General features: G+C 46.1%; 1 protein-coding gene across 3 annotated transcripts in view; it reads right to left on the bottom strand.

Annotated features, from left to right (window-relative positions):
* The window catches only part of LOC119963747 (small integral membrane protein 31-like), a 50,421-nt gene extending 33,914 nt beyond the window's left edge, over positions 1–16,507 (bottom strand). The window contains exon 1 of one of the 3 annotated variants that reach the window (XM_038793052.1): positions 16,491–16,507. The gene's annotated coding sequence lies outside the window, so the exon portion shown is untranslated. Of the gene's footprint in view, positions 1–4,378; positions 4,603–16,490 lie in introns of those variants that run through there. The other 2 variants (XM_038793050.1, XM_038793051.1) reach the window with 2 other exon arrangements.
* Between the last annotated feature and the right edge of the window lie 3,417 nt (positions 16,508–19,924).

The raw sequence follows: 19,924 nt of genomic DNA, 5'->3' as shown, positions 1-19,924 counted from the left end.
GTTGAGGGCGGGGGAGGGGTGAGGGGTCAGTGGGAGAAGCCTTTACGCAGGAGTTGCCATGCTGGCAGGCAATGCTGGTGAATGGAAGTGAGGTGGGGGAGAAGGCCGAGAGAGGTGGCCCTAGGGGGGAGGCAAGAGGGAAGAAAAATGAAAAAATGAAAATCGCTTATTGTCACGAGTAGGCTTCAATGAAGTTACTGTGAAAGGCCCCTAGTCGCCACATTCCGGCGCCTGTTCGGGGAGGCTGGTATGGGAATTGAAACGTGCTGCTGGCCTGCCTTGGTCTGCTTTAAAAGCCAGCGATTTAGCCCAGTGTGCTAAACCAGCCCCAAGAGGGAGGGGAAGGGAGGGTGACGCAATGAGGTGAGGTTGGAGAAGAAACAAGGTCGGGGCGGGGAAAGGGGCTATCTTGGAGGGGTTAGATATAGGGTGAAATTAACAGGGGGTAGAGCCAAAAGGGAAGGATGGTGGACAGTAGAGGGGAATAGAGGTGTAAGCCCCCGGTAAGGTTGATAATGTGGAACGTGCTAGGGCTCAATGGAACGGTTAAAAGATCACGGGTCTTTGCGCACCTTAAGAGCTTGGAAACGGAGGTGGTCTTTCAGCATCAGACGCACCTCCGCTTGAAGGACCAGGTTAGGCTAAGGAAGGGGTGGGTGGGTCAAGTTTCCATTCAGGGTTTCATTTAAAGTCACAGGGATTGGCAATTTTGATGAGTAAGAAAACGGGATTTGTGTGCACAAAGAAAGTGAAGGACCCGTGTGGGAGAACTGTGATTGTGAGTAGGGTATTAGAAGGGATGCCGGTGGTGTTGGTGAAGGTGTATGCACCGAATTGGGATGATGTGGGTTTTATGAGAGGGTTGCTGGCAGCAATCCTGGGCTTGGCCACGCATGAGTTGATTATGGGAGGAGATTTTAATTGCGTCCTGGAGCTGAGGGTAGATAGATCGAGCCCCAGGTCAAAGGGCAGGATACGTATGGCAAAAGCATTGAGTGGGTTTTTAAAAATAAATTTGGAGTACCCAATTATTTTTTCCAATTAAGGGGCAATTTAGCGTGGCCAATCTACCTACCCTACACGTCTTTGGGTTGTGAGGGTGAAACTCACACAGACACAGGGAGAATGTGCAAACTCCACACGGACAGTAACCCAGGGCCGGGATTCGGACCCAGGTCCTCAGCGCCGTAGGCAGCAAGGCTAACCACTGTGCCACCATGCTTCCCCGCGTTGAGTGGGTTTACGGAGAAGGATATGATGGACTTGTGATGCTTCAAGAACCCAGGGGGAAGGGCGTATTCCTTTTTTTTCGCATGTGTGTAGGGTATATTCCAGAATTGACATTTTTGTGGTGAGCCAGGTGTTTTTGTTCGGGGTGGAGGGGGCAGAGTATGCGGGGATAGTAATCCCAGATCATGTGCTCCACTGGCTGGAGATTTAGCTTGGATTGGGACGGGAGCAGGGGACGGGGTGGAGGCTCGATTCGGGGTTGATGGCAGGTCGAGGGTTTTGTGACAAAGTGCGGGCTGTGATTAAAGATTATGTAGAATTGAACCAAAATGGGAAGGTCTCACAGAATCATAGAATTTACAGTGCAGAAGCAAGCTATTCGGCCAATCGGGTCTGCACCAGCCCTTGGAAAGAGCACCCTACCTAAGCCCACTTCCACCGTATTCCCGTAACCCCAGCTAAACATTTTGGACACTAAGGGCAATTTAGCAGAGCCAATCCACCTAACCTGCACATCTTTGGACTGTGGCAGGAGGAAAGCCATGTAGACACGGGGCGAACGTGCAGACTCCGCACAGACACTGACCCAAGCCGGGAATCGAACTTGGGACCCTGAAGCTGTGAAGCAACAGTGCCAACCACTGTGCTACCGGTAGCCACTTTTTGGGAAGCACTAAAAGCAGTGGTCCAAGGGGAGATGATCCCATTCAAGGCTCACTGCGGATAGGAAAAGGAGGGAGGAGTATGAACGGCTAATAAACAAGATAGTGGAGGTAGATAGGGAGTACTCGAGGGTGCCCACCATAGAGGGATTGGCAAAGAGGAAAATAATTACAGGGGCAATTTGATAGGCTGACAATGGGAGGGCGGTACGACAGCTTCGTAGGGCAAGAGGGGTGCAGGACGAATACGGAGAGAAGGCAAGTCAAATATTAGCGAATCAGCTGTGGAGACAGGCCACGTCCAGGGAAATATTGATGATACGGACTGGTGCTGGGGATGTGGTGTCGTAGCGGGGAAGATAAATTAGGCGTTTAAGGATTATTATTTTATTCCTTTAGTTATTTTAAAAATATATATATTTAGTGTACCCAATTCATTTTTCCAATTAAGGGGCAATTTAGTGTGGCCAATCCACCTACCCTGCACATCTTTGGGTTGTGGGGGCGAAACCCACGCAAACACGGGGAGAATGTGCAAACTCCACACAGACAGTGACCCAGAGCCGGCATTGAACCTGGGACCTTGGCTCCGTGAGGCAGCAATGCCAACCACTGTGCCACCGTGCTGCCCATTTAGGGATTATTAAAAGGAGCTGTACAGGGCAGACCCGGGGAGTGAAGAGGGGGACATCAAAATAAATCATCTTGCTGTACACAGATTGACTGTCATTTTGAATTATATTACAACAGTGAGTACACTTCAAAAATATTTAATTGCTTTGTAAAGCACTTTGGGATGTCCTGAGAATGTGAAAGGCAACTTATAAATGGAAGTTTATTATTTTCTATTTCCAGCAATTTCCCAAGGGTATCTAATTCAAAGGCAGCACAGTGGCACAGTGGTTTGCACAGCTGCCTCACAGCGCCAGGGACCCGATTCAATTCTGGTCTTGGGTGAATGTCTGTGCGGGATTTGCACTTTTTTCCCATGTCTGCATGGACTTCTTCCGGGTTCTCCGGTTTCCTCCCACAGTCCAAAGACGTGCAGGTTTGGTGGCTTAGCCATGACTAATCGCCCCTTAGTACAGGGGCTGTTTAGCACAGGGCTAAATCGCTGACATTGAAAGCAGACCAAGGCAGGCCAGCAGCACAGTTCAATTCCCGTAACAGCCTCCCAGAACAGGTGCCGGAATGTGGCGACTAGGGGCTTTTCACAGTAACTTCATTTGAAGCCTACTTGTGACAATAAGCAATTTTCATTTCATTTCATTTCATAGTACCCAAAGATGTGCAGGTTAGATGGGGTTATTCGGTTGCGAGGATAGGCTGGGGGAATGGGCCTAGGTAGGGTGCTCTTTCAGAGGGTCGGTGCAGACTTGATGGGCCGAATGGCCTCCTTCTGTACTGGAGGAATTCTATGGATCTGCGTCCCTGAAGCAGATCTATGAATAAGAGTATAGTAAATCTATTGATCCCACATTCGCAGCAGGAGCCGGTTCAGGAAATCAACGTAACAATGCTGTAGCCCTGCTGCTGTCCCACATGCGACCTGCTGGGTGTGCAGGCTCAGGGAATTTATTCAGCGGTTGTCAGTCGTGGGGATTAAACCAGGGGTGGGCAAACTTTTCCGTGCAAGGGCCACATTCAGAAATTCACAATTTTAAAGGGCCGCATAGTATATTAAGTAAAATAATTACTTCACCCGGTTATGATTCTGGGCGCCTCATACAGAACATAGAACCGTACAGCACAGAACAGGCCCTTCGGCCCTCGATGTTGTGCCGAGCAATGATCACCCTACTCAAGTCAATGTATCCACCCTATACCAGTAAGTAATCCAACAGCACCCCCCCCCCCCCCCCCCCACAAATTTTTTTTTTTAATGACTTGGTGGGCCGCATAAAGACCTTTGGCGGGCCGTAGTTTGCCCACCCCTGGATTAAACAATCAACCTGACCAACATTGTGAAATGTTGTTGAAATACTGAAAGTTTCAGAAGGAGACCTCCATTCTTCAGGAATGCAAAAAGAAAGAGCCAGAGCCTGAACTGAATTTACTGATTTAACCAGAAGGTGGCAAACGCCCCAATTAGCCTCTACACTCCTCAGTAAGGAAGGAAATAATTGCCGAGTCTTCTCGCCCTGACCTACATCCTGTGACCCCTGCTGATAGGTCATGTGTGCAGACACAAGTTGTTCCTGATTGTATAGCTTGCTGACATTTCACAAGGCAAACCTGTGACCTGTTCAGCTGTTTGGCTAAGCGACACACTGCCAGTAACAACTGGAGATACCTGAGGAACTATTGCTGTTTTATTAATGAAAAAAAAAACCCTGCAGGTTGCCTGGTTACGCTGCCTGGAATTTCTTCCTCAAAACAGCAGCCTAGTTTCGAAATAAAAGGACTGAAAGATAAAAAGAAAAAGGAAAAGTTTTCTTAGCCGATAAACAATCCAATAAATGACAATAAGTGTGTGAAATACTTACTGTACCTAAATCCCAGAGGCCAGGTCATGTTGTAAACTATACCTATGTGGTTTCTGGCAGCTCCTTAAGTCCTCCATTGTAACTCGGTTGCAGCTAACCTTTACTGATCGTGTGTGAAGTAAAGGTATTCAAAGCTAAGCAGGGAAGTCTTATTCTTTCCGAGTCCAAAGTCATCCATGTGACAATAGCACAGATAAAAAAAGTAAAATAGACCTGAGGAAATAACTGGGAGGAGTTACTGAACTCGATAGTGCAACGTTGGCAGTGAATTGGACATCATCTGCTAGATCACCAGGTGACGTGGAAGAAAACTGGTTTAACTGCTTAAAGCAAAAATGAAGCTACTGGATTATTTAATTGCTCTGGCTGTAACCACAGGTGGAGTTATTTACGTGTCAACCACAATCATGGTTCAGAAGGAATTTTTTAAAAAGCCAATTTTCACCCTCTTCTACAGGTGTCGACTGCTGTTGGGGTGTAATGCCCCAGACACCAGGTGACTGCTGGTTCCTCCTTCAACCCAGACATTGTTCATGTGAACAAAATGCAAAAGCAACAGTTGCTGGAGATCTGGAACAAGAAGCAGAAGAGGCTGGAAAAATGTATCAGGTCAAACAACATCCGTGAAGTCTCAGCAGTCTGGCAACATTTGTAGGGAGAGAAAAGAGCTAATGTTTCGAGTCCAATGACTCTGTCAAAGCTGGGCAAAGCGGGACAAAAAAGAAGGGGTGTAGAACCTGCAGCACAGAAGAACTTGACAGAGGTACAGGGGCTGGGATTGGCAGCCCAGTGGTCAACGGAGCTTTGACAGAGTCATTGCACTCGAAACGTTAGCTCTTTTCTCTCCCTACAGATGCTGCCAGACCTGCTGAGATTTTCCAGCACTTTCTCTTTCGTTTCCGATTCCAACATCCGTAGTAATTTGCTTTTAACATCTGTGAAGAACTGAAAGCAACAGGACCGGCAGCCCCTTCCTCAGCTCCTCGCGTCTGCTTGTACTTGTACTTGATCATCCTTTGCCCTTCCTCCCCCGTTTCCTGTTCTCCACTATGTGACATCCCCTGGCTGTAATAGTGGGTGAATTGTAGCTGAAAATATACGTATTCAACTCCTGGATTAAAAGCAGATGAAAGGTCACCTGCCTGAAATGTTAATTCTGTTTCACCATTCACAGTTGCTACCTGACCTGTTGAGCATTTTCTGTTTTGTTAGGACCAGAATGGCAGGGGTCTGCAGATTATCTATCCCGACTACTCCACAGGTCACACTGTTAGTGTAAATGCTTAATTCGCTCACCAAAATGACCAATTGTTCACCTTCACTACTGTTAGGCCCAGATTAAAGGTTGAGAGGCAGTTGATTTAGAACTGAGATGAGGAAGAACTACTTCTCGCAGAGGGTGGTGAATTTGTGGAACTCTTTGCCTCATAGTGTGGTGGACTCTGAGTCATTAAATGGTTTCAAGAATGATAGATATACTTCTGATTTTAAAAATGGGTTAAAGGGATATGGGCAACAGGTGGGGAGGTGGATTTGAGACCTGGAAGAGATCAGCCATGATCTGATTTAATGGCGGAGCAGGCTCAAAGGGCTGAATGGCCTACTTCTGCTCCTAAATCCTATGTTGCTATACTTTAACCGGGTATCTTTCAATAAAAACAAGTTATAAGAACTGGATAACAAATGTGTGGGCGGCACGGTAGCACAGTGGTTACCTCTGCTACTTTGCAGCGCCAGGGCCTCAGGTACGATTCCCGGCTTGGGCCACTGTCTGTATGGAGCCTGCACGTTCTCCCCGTGTCTGCGTAGGTTTCCACTGGGTGCTCTTAGGTAATTTGGACATTCTGAATTCTCCCTCTGTGTACCCGACTGGGTGCCAGAATGTGGCAACTAGAGGCTTTTCACGGTAACTTCATTGCAGTGTTAATGTATGCCTACTTGTGACAATAAAGATTATTACAAATTTGTAATCTGGGTGGCATGTGGCACAGTGGTTAGCACTGGGACTGTGACGCTGAGGACCTGGGTTCAAATCCTGGCCCTGGGTCACTGTCTGTGTGGAGTTTGCACATTCTCCCCGTGTCTATATGGGTTTCACCCCCACAATCCAAAGATGTGCACGTTAGGTGGATTGGCCACGCTAAATTGCCCCTTAATTGGAGAAAAAAATAATTGGGTACTCTAAATTTATAAAAAGAGAAAAAAAAATTGTAATCTTGTAGCCACCTGGGTTGGCCACTTCCCGACTTAAAATGGAGATTCGCAAAGAACGCAGGGAAAAATGGACAGGCACAGAGAAGCAAGCAGTTTGCAAAGTTTTCCTGTATATTCGAGTTGCAGAAAGCAGACAGCACTGAAACAATGTAGACAATCTACATATTAATGAGCGATTCCCGGGCACAATAGAAACAGTTAAAGATGATCGAGATAAAGCCAGACTCCTCGGCGCCAGCAGTAGTCCAAAACAAAAGAAGCCAACGGACACTTAAGAACCGCCCAGCAATCAGGGAACAGCCCCAGTATTGGGGAAATCAAACCAATCGATTGGAACATGATCCAATCAATTGGAGCCAGGTACGGGGTCCGCCCAAAAGGGCGCAAAGCCCTGGGGACTATAAAATAGAGTCCCCAAGTTCAATTCGGTCTCTTGGCAAGTCTTCTTGGCAGCTCTCAAAGAACTCGTGACCGTGACTCTCAACTCGGAGAGACTTGCCTAGCAGCTGCACAAACAAGTAAGTGTCCAGTCAACGCATGCTACGAGATAGGTTCTCCTAACCCTTAGTCCATACCACCTGGAAGCCTGCAGTCTCAGGATCGAACGAGAGGCCATTGTTCCCTGACCCAGTGGGTTCCTTTTCCAAAGCTAAGTATTGGCCTTTAGTGGTAGAAATAGTCTAGTTCTGTAGTATTTAATGCATGAGTAGCGATTGACTGTGTATATAATAAATGTGTTTTGATTTGAACCTTACTAACTGGTGTATTAAGTTATTGATTAGCACTTGAACTTGAACCTCGTGGTGGTATCATAAAGATACCTGGCAACTCTAGAGCAAGGTTATAAAACTGAGCAATTAAGTGTAAAGCACACTCACCACAACTATCCATCCCTTTGAAAATACCCCAGCCCACACGCACACACAGAAACAAAGGACAAACAAATAGGGCCTCTACAGAGATTGCAGTTAAAGAAAAATTTCATGAAAAGCGTTAAGTTCGCAGGGTTTTCACTCTGTCAATCTGGCACTTCCTTGTATTAAAACAGATTGTGAGCTCTCGTAAGTGTCTGGAGGTTCTCACCAACGGAGCTTTGATGCGGGGAAGAATAGAGCTGGATCAATCCTTGGGGCCTCCCTCTCATCTCAGCCTCTAGATGTTTGCGTGGGTTTCGCCCCCACAAGCCAAAGACGTGCACGGTAGGTGGATTGGCCTTGATAAATTGCCCTGTAATTGGAAAAAATTAATTGGGTACTCTAAATTTACATTAAAACATTTTTTTTTAAATTCACCTACCCTGCATATCTTTGGGATGTGGGGGTGAGACCCACGCAGACATGGGGAAAATGTGCAAACTCCTTACAGACAGTAACCCAGGGCCGGGATCGAACCCGGGTCCTCGGCACCATGAGGCAGCAGTGTTAACCACTGTGCCACCGTGCCACCCTAGCTTTCCCCTTCTTGGTTTATTCCCAAATGTGTTCAAAAAGTCAAGTTCTTTTTGTTTTACCTTTTTTTCCTTTTATCTTTTCTTCTTTTTCCTCTTTTAAAAAAGATTTTGAGTACCCAATTCATTTTTTCCAATTAAGGGGCAATTGTAGTGTGGCCAATACATCAGCAGCGGGCCCAGCAGGCCAAAACAAAAATAACTGAGCAACGGCCCAAAACTTGATACAAAAAACACTCGATGTACAGGCCAAAACAAAAATAAATTTAACAGCACAGGCATGGCATTACTCTCTCTTCCCCCCCCCCCCCCCCCCCCCCCAAATTCAATGTCCTCAATCACCTGCCAGTCTTTTGTCCTTAATAAAGTCCATCGCCTGCTGGACCTGTTCTCCAGATCCTCCACCTTCTCCTGCAGCATTTTCTGGTGGTCCCTCATCAGCCCCATCTCCACCTCCATCATGGTTAACTGGTCCTCGTTCTCAGCCACCTTCTCTTCCACCTGCTGGATTGCGAGTCCCTGGGCTTCTAGTCGTTGCTCCACCCGATCAATCCCTGTCTTAATCGGGTCTAAACATTCCCACTTTTGCTTGAAGGCGCTAGAGGACAAATTTAATCTGCCGCCAGGAAACGCCTTTAAATATCTGCAAGTACGAACCTTCCTGAAAAAACAGGTAGTGGCCTTTCCGACGCTGCCGCCACTGAGGATACAGAACAGGGTGGTCTCCGGAACCTGGGTGGGGAGGGGAGGGTGTCGGATATCTACCAGGAACTAGGAGTTGGAGGAAACCCCGGTGGAAGAGCTCCAGGGCAAGTGGGAGGAGGAGCTAGGTGAGGAGTTGGAAGCGGGTCTGTGGGCAGAGGTCCTGGGCAGAGTTAATTCCTCCTCATCATGTGCCAGGCTCAGTCTAATTCAATTTAAGGTGGTCCACCGGGCACACATGACGGCAGCGAGAATGAGCAAGTTTTTTGGTGTAGAAGACACTTGTATGAGGTGCAAGGGCAGCACTGCAAACCATGTCCACATGTTTTGGGCATGCCCGGAGATTAGAGAGTTCTGGCAAGGGTTCACAAGGGCAATGTCCAAGGTGCTTAACACACGGGTGGTGCCGAGTCCAGAGATAGCGATCTTTGGAGTGCCAGAAGACCCGGGGGTTCAGGGGGCGAAAGAGGCCGACGTCTTGGCCTTTGCCTCCCTAGTAGCCCGGAGACGGATTTTATTAATGTGGAGGGATTCGAAGCCCCTGAGTGTCGAGACTTGGATTACCGACATGGCTGTGTTTCTCAGCCTCGAGAAAATAAAGTTTGCCTTAAGAGGGTCTATGCTAGGGATCTCTCGGAGGTGGCAGCGTTCGTCGACTTTCTCGGGGAAAATTAAAATGTCAGCTACAGCAGCAATCCGCTGGGGGTGGGGGGGGGGGGGGGGGGGGGGGGGGGTGGTGAGTGCTTCATTGGGATGGTGTGGGAAGACTGGGTCGCGTGGGGTAATGTCTATTTAATTGTTATTGTATGTTCTCTTTTTGCACTATGTTAATGTTCACTCTAGTTTGTTTTGTTATTATGGTTATTACTGTTTTATTATGAAAAATTCTGCAAAACCTTTAATAAAAATTACTTTAAAAAAAAAGTGAAGTGTTTGCAATCCAGACAAGGGGAAAGGATAGGAGATTGGGGGAGCTGCCGTTCAGAGTGGTGGGAGGGACTTTCCGTTATTTGGGAATTCAGGTGGCACGGGGATGGGAGCAGCTACATAAGTTAAACTTGACCTGGTTAGTTGAACAAATGAAGGAGGACTTCCGGAGGTGGAACATGCTCCCGCTGTCACGCGCGGGGAGGGTACAGACCGTGAAAATTACGGTCCTCCCGAGATTTTTGTTTGTTTTCATTGCCTCCCTATTTTTATACCAAAGGCCTTTTTTAAACGGGTGAAAGGGTGATCTTTGGTTTTGTATGGGCGGGTAAAACCCAGCGAGTAAAGGATGGGCTGCTGGAGTGGAGTTGAGGGGTAGGTGGGCTGTCACTGCTGAACTTTAGTAACTACTGTACTACTGGGCGGCAAATACAGCCATGATTAGCAAGTGGGTAGTGGGGGGGGGGGGTCCATATGACCATAAGACCATAAGACATAGGAGCAGAATTAGGCCACTCGGCCCATCGAGTCTGCTCTGCCATTCAATCATATTTTTCTCATCCCCATTCTCCTGCCTTCTCCCCATAACCCCTGATCCCCTTATTGATCAAAAACCTATCTATCTCTGTTTTAAAGACACTCACTGATTTGGCCATCACAGCCTTCTGCGGAAAAGAGTTCCACAGATTCACCACCCTCTGGCTGAAGAAATTCCTCCTCATCTTTGTTTTAAAGGATCGTCCCTTTAGTCTGAGATTATGTCCTCTGCTTCTAGTTTTTCTTACAAGTGGAAACATTCTCGCCACGTCCACTCTATCCAGGCCACGCAGTGGTGACGGTGCGGGAGCAAGTAGAGGCAGCATTGTGTAAGGGTACAAGTTTGGGGGCATTGGTAACGGCTCCTCTGCCGTTCTCGCCGGCCCGGTACTCCACAAGCCCGGTGGTAGTGGCGACCCTGAGAGTCTGGGGGGCAGTGGAGGAAGCATATGAGAGTGGAGGGAGCATTGGTGTGGGCTCCAATCTGTTCTAATCACCGTCCGGGGAGGCTAGATGGGGGCTTTCGGAGATGGCAGAGAGCAGGGATTGAGAGGATGGGAGATCCATTTATTGATGGGAGTTTTCCCTGTTTGGAGGAGAAGTTCAATTGCCGGGAGGGAATGGGTTTCGATATCTGCAGATAAGTGATTTTGTGCGAAGGCAGGTTTCGACCTTTCCACCCCTACCATACAGGACAGGGTAATTGCTAGAGTGGATGTGGGGGAGGGGAAGATTTTGGATATCTACAAAGTGCTTATGGAATGGGAGGAAACCCAGATAGATGAGGTAAAGGGTAAATGGGAAGATGAGCGGGGGGGGGGGGGGGGGGGGGGGGGGGGGTTGGGGGGGGGGGGGTGATAGAGACTTGCCTGTGGGCGGATGCTATCAGCAGAGTCAACATGTCCTCATCATGTGCCAGGCTCAGCCTGATACAATTCAAGGGGGTTCACCGGGCACATATGACGGTGGCCCGGATGAGCAAGTTTTTCGGGATAGAGGACAAGTGTGCGGGCTGCGCGGGAGGGCCAGCAAACCATAACCATATGTTTTGGGCATGCCCGAAGCTTAGAGGATACTGGCAGGGATTTGTGGATGTCATGTCCACGGTACTTAAAACAAGGGTGGCGCTGAGTCCAGAGGTGGTGATCTTTGGAGTGTTGGAAGATCCGGGAGTCAAGGGGGCAAAAGAGGCTGACATTTTGGCCTTTGCCTCCATGATAGACCGGATATGGATGTCATAATATACATCCATGTATATAATGGAGTGCAGACAGGCAGTGATTGACACGCAGGATGACCAGTGAGCACACAGAACACAGCAGCCAATCACCAGACAGGACACGACCACTATAAAGCCAGAGGGCACCAGTTTTCCCGCTCTCTCGGGATCCAGCCTCTGATACAGTCAGAGCTCGTGAGCATAGCCAGTGCAAACACCATGTGGTAGCTAGTAAGTCTGGTCAGACTAGCGCAGGTCTCCAGTCAAGTCAGCATAGTGTCAACCCACAGTTGGATGTGTAAAATAGTTAGATGTTAAATAAAATCGTGTTGCATCTCATCAAGTGTTGGAAGTCTGTCTGTCGCTACACTACATCAAACACAGTCCACCTAGACCCAGCTTACCCAACACATCAATTGATTGTTAGCGTGGAGGGACTCGAAGCACCCAAAATCAGAGGTCTGGGTTAGCGACATGGCTGGGTTTCTCAGACTTGAGAAAATTAAGTTCGCCCTGAGAGGGTCAACGTTGGGGTTCGTCTGGAGATGGCAGTCGTTTATTGACTTCTTTGGAGAAAGCTAAACTGTCAGCAGAGGCAATAAAGGGGGAGGGGCTTTACTTTGCTGCTGTATGGGTCCTGGGGGAGAATCCACTACTCCTTTAGGGCTGGATCATAGTAACCTCCAACATCACTGCCATTTTCGGCAAGAGTTGCCTGGACTCTACTATCTGCCTTTCTGCTGTATCCTTAGTTTTCTGTTCTTCTGGCAGATATTTTTCACCACGCTGAGCTAGCTCAGAACTGTCTCTGCTAAGGCAGCACGGTGCACAGTGGTTAGCATTGCTGCCTCACGGCGCCGAGGTACCAGGTTCTATCCCGGCTCTGGATCACTGTCCATGTGGAGTTTGCACATTCTCCCCGTGTTTGCCTCGACAACCCAAAAAAGATATACACAGTAGGTGGATTGGCCACGCTAATTTGCCCCTTAATTGGAAAAAATTAATTGGGTACTCTAAATTTATTTTAAAAAAAGAATTGTCTCTACTGACTACCTTATTGCTTTCACTGTCGTTGAACGATCTTCTGTTCAATGCGTGCACTTTAATGTGAGTGAGATGGCTATGGCCGAAAACCAACCTATCTCATGCCATTTGTTTTGGGAAACTGTGATGTCGTCACTCGGCCCTGCCTATGTGTGAGGTCTGAGAGAATAACGTGGGTGGCCATGTGTACTTGCAAAAGACTCCTTACGCCATCAGTGCTAAAGCCTACGATCTGTCTTTGTACACTGGACTGCGGTCACTATGTATAAACCAGCAGATTATTTCACTGGAGTAGCTGCCATTCTCAGGAACACCGATCCTGGATCCAGGCATCTTGGGCTTTCCTGCCATCCTGGGAGTGTGACGCCGCATGAGCCTGTTCTCTTGTTGGCCCTCATTTGCTGGGGTCGCTGATGATCCCCACTGCTGAGTATGTGGGCCCAGTAATCAGAGAGAGTTTCGGGCATTAGGATCTCAGGAACCAAGATTTCCTTTGGACCTTGACGAGTGAGCTCTTCTCCAAGACCTGCTGTCCCATCCTACAGCTCTGCTTGAAGCATGACGAATCAGCACCTGTGCATGATCTCCCTCCTTTCATACAGAGTTTTTAATGGCTGCCTCTTTAGTCAATTAGTTCCCATTGTGCAAGCGCCTTATGTGAAGGTACTGACACAGCATGGGGCACATACCTCTAATAAAATTGGTATCCTGCCGGTAAGTAGCTCTTAATTATCTGATAAATTATTATAATTGGCTGCTCATTCTTACCAGCAAGGTGGCTGTTTTCCTTGCGACGCTACCTCCAGAAAAATCACGCCGAAGGGGCTACACATTGGGAAACCAACACTCTGCCCACAAGAGCATAATTGCTGCTTCTGAACTACCTCCGCAGAAAGAAATCAGGCCATAGTCTGGTCCTGAAACACCACTCGGAATCACTCACCCTCCTTCAAACTTGAAAACCAGTTCATTAGTGCTCCAAGCTGATCCCACCCAATCTACAATTCAACTTCAGCCAATGATTTTAACTTTCGATCTTCTCTATCTCCCACTTATTTGAAACCAGACCATAGCTGGTCTTACTTTTGTCATGCCTGTGTAGCCTGAATTTCCCATGTGTTCTTTTGTGCACATATTTTGGCAGCCACTCCAGACTTGAGCCTGTTAATTTGGGACTCTATCTTATCCTGAGTTGAACTTCCAACCACGTGTTCTGTTTATCATTAAGACTGCATACTTCCACATAATATCACTCATCACTGCTCCTGTCTCAGCTTATAAATACTTGTGTTTATACAATGCCTTTCATCTCAGAACGTCCCAAAGTAATTTACAGTCAATGCAGTACTTTTAACATGTAGTGATTATTGTAATGGAGGAATATCCGCTTTTGTAGTCTTCATCCACACTTATTTTAGAACCAGGATTGATTATACCAATGCTCTTCTGGTCAGCTTCTAGTGAAAATTTACCTCACATAATCAACATCAAAACTATTTTTCTCAGATGATAACTGGAGATTCTACAAGGTTTATCGATGTTGCTGTTTTAAGCAGCTGAAGCACTTTATCCAAGTGTTAATTTGGTTTTCTTTGTTTTAATATAAATTTAGAGAATCCAATTATTTTTTTACAATTAAGGAGCAATTTAGCGTGGCCAATCCACCCACCCTGCACATCTTTTGGGTTGTGGGGGTGAGACCTACGCACACACGGGGAGAATGTGCAAAGTCCACATGGACAGTCATCTAGGGCCGGGAGCGAACCTGGAACCTCGGCGTCGTGAGGCATCAGTGCTTACCACTGTGCCACCGTGCAGCCCTTCAATTTTGATGATTTTGATGTTAAATTAAATCTTGCTTGTCCTTACACTTTTTAATGTAAATTTTTCTTTGAGTAAGTGTGGACAGCACCATAGTCTATACATAGGGGTCTAACAATGTGGTATTTTTCACACTTCAAAGGTAATGTTAGAGAATATTCTTAAGAAAGCAATACATAATTGATTTGAACATTTGGGCTATGTTAACTCATTCAGAACAGAGAATAAAGGTGCAGACTTCAGCTCAAAGAGGCTTTTTTATGCATGGAAGGTGTAGTTTAACTGCAAGCGAGAGATACATTTTGCCAAAGTATGCTCCACCAAATCATTCACAAACAGCAGAGAATTAAGATCACACACTTGTACAATTATACCACCCACACCCCACCCCCTGCACAACACTCTGCACCCCCAAGACAGAATAATTGCTATTTACTAGACTTAATTTTCTATATGCTCTTACTTGGTTATTTAGATTGCATTGCTTGGATATTATAGTAACAATTCCTATTAAATAACTAGGCACAGGCAATAAATCAAACTAAGAACTGTCTTGAACTTCCTATCCTGCTCCACTTTACTCCACTTTCTTACCTTCGATATTAGCAAAGAGCACCAGAACAACTTTTAAGGTATAGAATCATATAATTGACAGTGCAGAAGGAGGCCATTAGGTCCATCGACTCTATGCCAGCCCTTGGAAAGAGCACCCTACCTAAACCCACAACTCCACTCTATCCCCGTTACCTCACCCAACCTTTTTGGACACTGAGGGCAATTTATCATGGCCAATTCACCTAACCTGCACATCTTTAGACTGTGAGAGGAAACCAGAGCACCCGGAGGAAACCCACGCAGACACGGGGAGAACGTGCAGACTCCGCACAGACAGTGATCCAAGCCGGGAATCAAACCTGGGATCCTGGAGCTGGGAAGCAGCAGTGCTAACCACTGTGCTACCATGCTGCCGGTATATTGGGGAGGCAGTGGAATAGTGATCCAGGATAAGGCTCTGGAGTATGGTTTTGCATCCCACCACTGCAGATAGTGAAACGTTAATTCAATTTTTCAAAATGGAATTAAAAATTTAGTGATGACCATGAAACCATTGTTGATTGTCATGAAAACCCATCTGGTTCACTAATGTCCTTTAGGGAAGGAAATCTGCCATCCTTACTCGGTCTGGCTTACATGTGATGCCAGACCCACAGTTGATCAGTTCAAGGTTAATGAGTGATGGGCAATAAATGTTTGCCCAGCTAGCGATGAATAAAACAAAAATCTACTGTTTAACACTCCTGTTTGATTTGAGTTCATTCTCAAAATGCTGATACTTGATTTGTGTCAGTTTTTCATTTGATACTAGTCATAGTGGTCATTTTGGGTGACCCTTAGAAAAAGAGACAGCCCGGTTTGTTGAAAATTTCTTTATCACAAATTATCAAAATTATAATATAAGAAAAAAAAAATTAGCCTTACCTGGAACAAAAGTTGAATAACCAGGCACACGGAATTAAATCCTTAATGTGATTAGAGACGAACATAATATATATATTTTTTGCAGTAAATATTGACGATTCAATACAAGATAAAGAACACCTTCTCAAGAGGGAAGAGCAAAAAGGGTAGGAAATTGATTCACTATTGAATATACCCAGTACCATAATGAATCATTTGGGACGTCAGTCAAGAAGTGACAAGAACTTAAATTCCACCAGACTCACCTGTTTGAAATGTCATGCAGGTAACAATTCTTTTGTGTTGACACAGATGAAGGAGCTTTCATAATTCCTAGCTATTATGTTCTGTTGTGAAGATATTAAGTAGATGCTTGTAACTGCTATTTCTTCCTAAACATACTTACAGATGGAATGGAGCTTCCTTTTACTTCTTTGACATATTTTTGGACAGGAGAGCGATCAGTAACTCATTATCCCCGTTGACACGCTGGAAGTGCGGGCGTCAGGAGAAATAAGTTGCACAAGATTTATTGAGAAAATGAAGAGCTTTGACAGTCCTATGGTGCGATTAAATCAAAAGCAAGCCGTAGTAAAAAGAAATTGAAGCATTAATAAAGGTGCAATGCACAAAGTCCAACAGCTGGAATTCTGATGCATTTGGACTTTTGCCTGAGTAATCAATTCCAAAAGTATAGGCCCAACCCTGAGTGATTAATGTTTGAATAATTTAACAGCCCTTACCTTTTTAATAGGAAGACAAACATGCACTGCAGCAACGTTTCATATGAAGGTCTGGCATTGGACAAAATTGCTGTCAAGCAGGGTTATCATTCAGATCTTAACACAACTCCAGGAATAAAACAGCTGTAAATGCAGTACCCACTGAGAGAAAAAAAGAATTAACGTGAGGTCAATGACTTTGTGATGACCCAGAAGATGATCCTCTCTTTGCAATAGACAAATGCGCCAGATATATTCACATCTTGTACATATGCAAAAGCACTCCAAGCCAAGCCCTAATATAAACAAATTGTCACCAATTTACAAAATGTTCCTGCTCTACCTGTTTTCACATTATCCAAAAGGAAATTAGTTCCTCTGCAAACAATAATGACCTGGATTTTACAGCCTATGGTTCACCTCTGACTTTGAATCAAACTACAAACCTGTCTAGTGCCAACCCCTGGTAGGAATTTGGATTTGAAGAGGATTCCCTCCTGTATTGGGCCGAAGTGGTCTGTAGCTTAGACAAAAACAATAGATGGCGCAGTGATGCTGGAAGCCACATCAGAAAAATCTGTATAAAACTGGCTACATTGTGACTGTCATGTAAAATGCCACTGGATCAAATCAGATTTATTTGACCGGAGTCACTTTACAAAAAGATTTATCAGATTTTAAAGTAAGTTATATTTTTAACAAGGTTGATCACTCCTTTTAGTGTAAAGCAGGAAGGTGTTAGTAGAGGAGTTCCGGAGATTAATATTGAAACAGCTGGGCAGAACGGTGGCACAGTGGTTAGCATTGCAGTCTCACGGCGCTGAGGTCCCAGGTTCGATCCCGGCTCTGGGTCACTGTCCGTGTGGAGTTTGCACATTCTCCCCGTGTTTGCGTGGGTTTCGCCCCCACAACCCAAAGATGTACAAGGTAGGTGGATTGAACACGCTAAATTGCCCCTTAATTGGAAAAAGTTAATTGGGTACTCTAAATTTTTTTTTAAATAAAAAAAAATTGAAACAGCTGAAGGCTCAAAAACCTAAAGTGGAACAAAAGGAAAAAGCGTACACAAAAAGACTGAAAGGGAAAGAATTAGGTTTACAGAAAGGGCTGTTAGATTAGGGGAGATTGTGGAATTCAGGTGGGGAGAAGCCTTAAAGCGATTGAAACAAAGACAAGGGGAGAGATTTAACAAAACCATGTATCCCATTGTGGCCAGGTTTAGCAGGGTGTTTCTGGGAATGACCCCACTATCGAACGGGATTCTGTTTTTTTTAGGGTGCCCTGCCGAAGCCACACTTACCTTCATTTCCTGACCTGAAAAGCTCCACTCGCCGGTGCAGGAAGTGATCAGAGCGCCATTTAAAACTGGCACCTCGATCTCTTGATCCCCCAACATGACCTCCAGACCAACCCCCCCCCCCCCCCCCCCCCCACATACACCAACGTACCTGTTAGGGAGTCCTCAAGCCCCCCCACACCCACCTAAGGGCAGGGCACCCCGGGCCTGATCCCCAACATGGGCAAAATGGCATCTTGGCAGTTCCAGTCTGTCACCCTGGCAGTGCCACCTGGGTGCCAGCCTGTCACCATGGCCGTGCCACCTGGACACCCTGGCAGTACCAGGCTGGCACCCAGGTGGCACTGCCAGGGTGCCCGGGTTGCAGTGTCAAGGTGCCCAGATAGCATCAGCAATACAAGGGTGCCACCCTGTCCAGATGCTGACCACCTGGGGGTCTCTGATTGCCTGGAAGACCCCACCAAGTGCCGTTCCACCAGGTCCCCATTTGTAAAGACCGGCGCTAACCGGAGCCCGGCTGGGGTCTCCTCAGCAAGGGGATTTGATCCCGGGCACTGGTTAGATCCAGCTAGTGCATATTCAATCAAGTGTGCCTAACTGAGGGCAGCACGGTGGCACAGTTGGTAGCATTGCTGCCTACGCCGCTGAGGACCCGGGTTCGATCCCGGTCCCTGGTCACTATCTGTGTGGAGTTTGCACATTCTCCCTGTGTCTGCGTGGGTCTCACCCCCATAACCCAAAGATGTGCAGCTGAGCTGGATTGGCCACACTAAATTGCCCCTTAATTGGGAAAAATTGTAATTGGGTACTCTAAATTTTTTTTTAAAGTGTGCCTAACTGCACACTCAAATATGCAAATTTAGGTTCCGGCCATTGTGGCCAGGATCCAGATCGTGACGTCTCGCAAGATCCCATTAGACCTCGCGAGGCATGGTCCCGAGTCGGGAGCGTCGAGGCCATTCGTTTTCGGCCAAAGGTTTGGGATACAGCGAGGTCTGCAAAGATGGGGATGATGAGCAAGTAGGGTACAGGGAACTAACAAATGGAATGTGTTCAATCCATGATGATAATTGCAACAAATCTCATTTTTATCCTGAAAGGGTTTGATTTGACATAGAATATTAGAAGTTGTCTTTATTTGATGGTGGCCTAAAATAACTATCAGGGGACTTCCTATGAACCCTGTCAAATGCTACATTTTTAAGCCAGCTTGTCAAGGGAGAAGGAACACTTAGGTAGCTGGCAGCAATTTAAATGTATCTGTAGATGGTGAAAATGGAATGCCTGTCAATTAGTCAGTCATGTAGCAGATCCTTTCTGCAGCACGTTTAATTGTGGAAATACAGAATTTATAATCTACACCTGCACCTTCACCTCTTCCCTTCCCAATGCCCAGTGATCCAACCAGTCTGTGGGAAGTGTGTTCAGGGTGATTTTCTTTGTGTGCGTGAAGGTTTGTGTGTGTGGGTGTGTACTGAAAGGTGTGTATGTGTGCAATCATGTGCAAAGGTGTGTATAAAGATCTGTGTGTATAAAGGTGTTTATATGTAAAGGTTTGTGCATGTGTGTAAAGCAGTGTGTGTATAAATGTGTGTGTGATGTATAAAGGCGTGTGTGTGCAATATGTAATGGTGTAAATGTGTGTGTAAAGCTATGTGTGTATATAAAGATGTGTGTATATAAATATGTGTGTACATAAAGGCATGTGATGTGTAAAGGTATATGATATGTAAAGGTGTGTGTAAAGATGTGCGTTTGTGTGTGTAAAGGTGGGGTGTGTGCATGTATATTAATCTGTGTGTGTAAAGCTCTGTCTTTGTATAAAGGTGTGTGTGTGTAATGTATAAAGGTATGTGCGTGATGTATAAAGGTATGTGTGTGATGCATAAAGGTGTGTGTTGATGTGTGTGTAAACATGTGCATAAAGGTGTGTGTGTGCATAAAGGTCTGTGTGTATAAATGTATGCATGTGTATATAAAGGTGTGTGTGATGTGTAAAGGTGTGCATTTGTGTGTGTGTAAAATTGAGTGTGTGCTTGTGTATAAAGGTGTGTTTGCATGTGTGTGTGTGTCTGTGTAAATCTGTGTGTGTATTTGTGTGCGTAAGAGTGCATGTTAAAGGTGTGTGTGCATGAGTGTGTCTATAATGGTGTGTGTG

This window comes from Scyliorhinus canicula, chromosome 3 (genome assembly GCF_902713615.1).
Source record: "Scyliorhinus canicula chromosome 3, sScyCan1.1, whole genome shotgun sequence".
Lineage (NCBI taxonomy): Eukaryota > Metazoa > Chordata > Chondrichthyes > Carcharhiniformes > Scyliorhinidae > Scyliorhinus > Scyliorhinus canicula.
The sequence above is the reverse complement of the archived record's forward strand: the minus strand, read 5'-3'. Positions and strand labels throughout refer to the sequence as shown.